We start from the raw sequence: 6,282 nt of genomic DNA, 5'->3' as shown, positions 1-6,282 counted from the left end.
TGTAAATCAATGGATGTGTAACTGATGTGATTCTGCAATCTGTGTATGGGGTGAAGGTGGGAGTTCATAACCCACTTGAATCAAAGTGTGGAATATGATATGTCAAGAAATTTGTAATGTTTTGAACAACCCACAATAAAAAATTAAAAAAGAAAAAATAAAAAAAAAATAAAAAAAGAAAAAAAAAAAAAGCTCTATAAAGGAAGATGTGTGTTCCCTTACTCTATAGAATGGGGAGATGCAGAGGACAGGTCAAGAATGCATCACAGATGGGGAAAGGATGTGGACGATGCCCTGGGGGAAGGGATTGCAGACAAGAGCACAGCAGCAGCCACATGGTCTGCTCTGTTTCACACAGGAATGAAGCACAGCTTGTATAAGGGAGGAAGAAGGCAAATCCATTAGCTATTGGGGTGGTATCGAGTTCCTTTGGGTCAAACTGAGATTTCAGATGAAAGTGCTGTAAAATGGTAGTCAGAAATAAAAATAGCTCCATGCAGGCCAGGCTCTCTCCCACACACATACGTTTTCCTGTAACAAACAAAAAACACAGTATGCTTATGTGTCATTTGGACAGTGACAAGCACTGTGCTTCTTATGTAAAAATGAGAATATAAATAAACATTTAATGAATGATTGAATTTTTGGATGGACAAATGGAAAAAGAGCAGACACTTTTTGTCCATCTTAACAAATATTTCATTCAAACAGTATTTTTGGAGGTATCAGCTTTATGCCAAACACTTTATTTAGAATTCCTACACTGGAATGACACTTTTGAATTTGAAGTTTCTAAGTATATTTTTTTTTCTGAAAAGAACTCGGTTACTTGTATTTTCTATTCCCATTCTGATGTCCATGACCTTGCCCTCATTCTTCAACCCTCTAATCTCACCTGTAACAGAATCCTTTGGAATCTCCAAAGAACCATGAATGCTCATCTTTTACATCATGCTAATCTTCTTGTATAAGACACAATTTCCCTTCATTCCATTCAGGACACAAGTGGAAATTCATGTCCTCTTTACACTCTTTATGATCCCCTCAAGCACTAAAATCTTGCCCACTTTTGATATCCTCAACATCATTCTCATGCTCTTTTGGAACCATGAAACACCTGGAATCATAGTTTTCCATGTCCATCTTAATTTTCTAACCTATTGAAATGTGAACACTTGAAGAATGGTTCCTTGACTCATCATCATGGGATGTACAGTGCAACATGTAAGGCAGACATCTAGAGTCATGGAATCAAGGAAGTAGAGTCCAAGAGCAAAGAATCAGTAAACACATTGCAGATGGGAGACACATAACCATAACTGGAGGAAGAGCAGGATGCTCTGTGGTCATTGTAGGGTCTCTTCCCTCATCCCCAATTCTTCCATAAGCTCATGGTTATCAGGCAATTTCTGATATCCCTGACTGAGAACAAAAGTTCTTCTGTGGTGATTCATTGCTTCCTTAAACATGTCCTGCCTTTTCTTTTCTCCATTCTATGTGACTCTTTTGAGTCAGCTCAAACATCATTAATTATGAAGACACAATGTCCATTTTAAGCCTCAAGTGGAATATTATAGTCCAACATCCTGGAAGCCTCCCCTGGTAAGCCAGGAAATCTTCCCTAACTCAGCGCACTAGTCATACCAGAATACAATCAGTTGTTCACGAAGCTGCTTGGCTAGAGGCCCTTTGCTATGTGATCTCATGCTTGTAGAGACTACCATCACCACAGCGGAGCAAGAGGGGTGTAGAACAAAACCATTTAGAAACCAACCAACATCATGGAGTGAGATGCCTTTCACTTAGTGGGTTAGGAATATTTAAATAAGATTGAATTTACATAAGGAAAGCTTAGCAGGGAGAGTACATTGGTATCACAATGGTGCTCTACTCATGTAAAAAACAAATGTTCTAACACCAGATGAGGCTCGAGGTAAGAAGTAGCTGATCCCAAATATTTCTCTTACCTGATGAGAAAGGCATGAAGTAGTCACTTTTCCTCAAGTTGCCACAATCATCCAGAAAGTGCCCAGGGTCAAATATCTCTGGGTGGGGGAATTCTTTGTTGTCATGGAGCACTGATGTCAGTGAGGTCCATATGGCTGTGCCCTGGAAGTAACAAAGACAAATCAATTTAAGCAGGAATTCAGGAGCTGAAAGGCACAATGGATATTACTTAGCTCAATCTACTGGTCTGAAAAATGGAAACTGTGTCCCAAAACAAGCAGTGACATTTTCAGAGAGAGAAACCATATGACAAAACTACATAAAGCAAAAGAGAATAAAATCAGCAATATCATTTTACAATGCCTTCTGTCTGAATATCAGTTCAAGCAAGGAGCATCAATCAAAGCTAGAACAGTTAGGTGAGTGATTTCATAAGCAGGATGTTTACATAGTCCTGAAGGACCATAATGTGATGTCTATCACTTACTTATAAGAGCAGAAGCTCTGTAATGGAGAGATCTGTTGGATACCACCTTCTTTCCTGAGAAAATTAGCATAAGCTATATTGAATAAGTGACATGATGTGTTCCCACCTCACCATGTGATTCAGTGACACTTTCATTGACATTTATGTAGTTTTCTTCCCAAATTCACAATGAGAATCTAATCCCTAGAAAACTACCATACAAAGCCAGCCTCAGGAATGTTTGATTTCTGTCCTGGATTCCTTGGTAAGGCAAACATGATGAAAGGAAACAAACAAGTACAGGAAAGGGAACTACTACCCCTGATTACAGGAGAGTAAATAGAAAAGATAATCACATTATATGTTTGTTCTTTAACTGGACACTAAATTGTACAAGAAAAATCTACAAGAAGATTGTAAAATTAATGGGCTAATTTAAACATAGGCTTAGGTTAGTATTATAGTGTGAATGATGTCTGAGTATAAATGCAATGTCTACTGTGCAGGAGAAAATCATCATTCTTGAAATGACTTGAGGCACCAGTCTATAAGTAAATACCTTAATGGACAGATATTAAAGTATAAATGTACTTCTAAATTTTATTTAGATTCCAATTTTTTAAAAAAATGTACCAGTGGGAAAAATTCAATCCCCTAATATTTCAAAAATACATAAAAGCATTTGCCTCACATGCACAAGGCCCTGGGTTTAATCCCCAGCACCACAAAAATAAATAAATAAATAAAATCATGTATCAATTTGCTTTTAAAATTCTTCCTTTAAGTATAATTAAAGTAGTCATATATGACAATGTTTTCTTAAGATGCATGTGGATATATGTTTAGAAAAAGTTGTTTGAACATATGGAAATTCACAAATAAAAAAATGAAGCAGAACAATACCACCATAAGCAAAAGGTAAAAGAAAAACTGGTCAATTAACTAAGAGCTAAACAAAACAACTTTTACAAAAAGACAAGGGCAAATCTTTGAGAACTGGTTTTTGCAAATTCTCTTCAGATAGGACATAAATCCACAAATTGACCTCATATGATTATAGAAAGTCTACTGGAACAGTGTGTCTCATAAGAGGGTTGAAGAACAAAGTCCACAAAATGCAGCATGCCATGTGTTTTCATATAACCAGTGAGCAAAGAATGTTTAAATTGAAAGAAAAAGAAGAATATTTTTACATGAAAAAATATTTGTGAATTTATTATTTCAGTTTCCATAACATTGAACTTGGTCATGTTCTATAGAATGCTCTATAGATTGCCTATAACTGCTTCCATGTTGCAATGGCAGAGTTCAGAAATGTCAACAGGATTAAGGGAGGAAGATGGCGGCGAAGGGTGTGCATCACCCCCATGTACCGCGTCACTGTGCAGGAGAATGACGAGTTAGAACGGCTAAAAGCTATCTTGTTAGGAATTTCCAGCAAAATTGGGGTGCTCCAAAACCTAGAGGAAGGATTTCCATCACATCACACGAGGATCATCTATGGGGGCTCAAACTCGAGCGATTTGTCCACACGGAGGGTCAAGCTGCTTATTCAGCAAATTGCCCCGTGGCTAGAGTCTGCTGCGCGCGCTGGGAAATGACGAGATAGCAACGCAAAGATACAGCGCTGCGGATTATGCGGGCTCCTGCTGGCTGTACCCTCATTGTGCTCAGTGCTGAATTCTGGGTTTGAGACGGGGGAAGGAAGCAGTCCAATTCGGTTCTCCACACCGGTCAGACCACAGAGAAGCCAGCGGCCACCATCTTGGAGAGCTGACGTCACCATCCCTGTTTTCGACTGATCGCAGCTCATTCAGCTATAGAACAGGTAATTTCAGGCTGCCATTCGACTGCGTCTCGCAGACAAATTACTCAGGCTCAGTGCTTAAGAACTCGCGGAAACTGCTTCTTGGAGCCTTCTCCTATCAGAACATACACCGAGCCCAGAGCACCCGAATTCCAGCTCCCGGAACTGCTCTGGCCTAGGGCTAAAGAACCCGCGGAAACTGCTTCTCGGTCCGGGTCCTGCTGAATACTGTGGAGGTAAATACCAACCGAGCCTTCATAGGCAGTGGCAACAGGATTGAGACGGGGCTTTTGAGGGCCGGTCAGGACCCACCTGTTGCTTTGGTCACCCGGCAAAGGGAACGAAATGCTGCCATTCGCATGGGATACCAACATGGCAGAGATCTGACGTCATCAGAAAGCGGGGAGGAGATAACTTCATCGATACCAGCGGTGACAGGTGTGTAATCCCCTAGCCCCCCTCTCCACACAGTGGGGAAACCTCAAGGGCCCCTCCCAGCTCTCCTGTGAGCGCGATAGTCAGACCGAGGGATTCAGGAGTGGCGCGGGACCCGGGGCGCGGGACCCCCGGGCTACCACTCCCACCAGCGCAGACAACTGAGGTCTCTTGCACCAGCTCCTGAGGGCGTGGCTACCGGAGGGCTAGCAAAATATGCCAAGGGCTCTCAGCCGCAATCTCTACAACCTTAAGGGCTGAGGGATTGGCAAGCAGGGATAGGGTACTGAGTTGTTCAAGAAGATAGGGCTCCCGTGAGCAGCAGACCTGGCGTGTAGCCAGTACTGTGGTGAGCATCACCTGTGAATGGGGCCAGTGGCAAGGTGACTAGACACAAGAAATGGCCCGAGACACTCAGGAGTGGAGACCCGCCCAGTTGGGGAGGAGGAGCTGCTGCACAGTGATTGGTTCCCGCTCACTGAGAGGAGAAGCTTGGCCCAGTGGGCACAGCTCCACCTACTGGAAGAGAAGTTAATCGAACTCTAAGACTGCATTTTTTAAATTTTTTTTTATTTTTTTTATTTTATTTTTTTAATTTTAATTTTTTTCTTTTTTAATTTTTTAAAATATTTTTGTATTATTTATTTATTTTTTACTATCACTTTTTTATTTTTTTTATTTTTTCTTTTTTTATTCTCTATTTTTTTCTTTTGTCTTTTCATTTCTTTTCAATTTCCTTATTCCCCTTTCCTTGAATTCTATTTGTTTACTCCCATTCTCTTTAGTGACTTCTTCCCTTCCCTTCTAATACCTTTCCTCCCAAGCAATATGACGCTGTTTATGTGTAATTTACTAAATATGTATAGGTCAATGTTCTGAGGCGTTATATAGTGCTACCAAGACCTTAACTTCCACCAAATACTCCAGACCATTCTCCTGTTAATATCCCTCATCAGAAGAGCAACCCTCCAAGGTTGCCAAGAGATACCAACCTCAATACCATCACACCATTCGACCTAAATATAAGTCCCAAGACCAAACCGCAGATCGCTATATGCCATCAGAACCCTTACACAGTTTAGGAAACGAATGAACCTACATTAAAGTGCAACAAAACTCATCATCTCTAGTCATAGTCTCCCATCACAAAAGAGAAACCCCAGATACACACAAAATCAAATAAATTTATAGGAGTAAACAGTAACTTAGCAGTCAAACAGAGCAAGAAGTAACATAAGCAACATGAAAAAGCAAGGAAGAAAAGGAGTACAAACAATGCAGGACAGCCTAAATATACAGGAGGACCTAGAGGCATCATAAAAATGGCCAAATAAAGAACTCAAAGAATACTTTAGACAGATGGATTGGAATCTTAGAGAGGATATGAGACAGCAAATTCAAACATTGAAAGAACTCATTGAAAATGAAATACACAAGCAAATAAAAGAAGCAAATGAGCATCTTTATCAGGAGATAGAGATTATTTAAAAAATCAAACAATAATTTTAGAAATGAAGGAAACTATAACCCAAATTAAAAACTCAATTGAGAGTATCACCAACAGAGTGGAGCAAGTAGAAGCCAGAACGTCAGATAATGAAGACAAAATATATCATCTTGAAAAGAG

The 6,282-nt window shown here is 40.1% G+C and overlaps 1 pseudogene; it reads right to left on the bottom strand.

Moving 5' to 3' along the window:
- Positions 1–219: 219 nt before the first annotated feature.
- Positions 220–6,282, bottom strand: part of LOC107149924 — an 18,553-nt pseudogene continuing 12,490 nt past the window's right edge.

The sequence above is a fragment of the Marmota marmota genome, unplaced genomic scaffold, assembly GCF_001458135.2.
Source record: "Marmota marmota marmota unplaced genomic scaffold, marMar, whole genome shotgun sequence".
NCBI lineage: Eukaryota > Metazoa > Chordata > Mammalia > Rodentia > Sciuridae > Marmota > Marmota marmota.
This window is presented reverse-complemented; position numbering and strand designations above follow the sequence as displayed.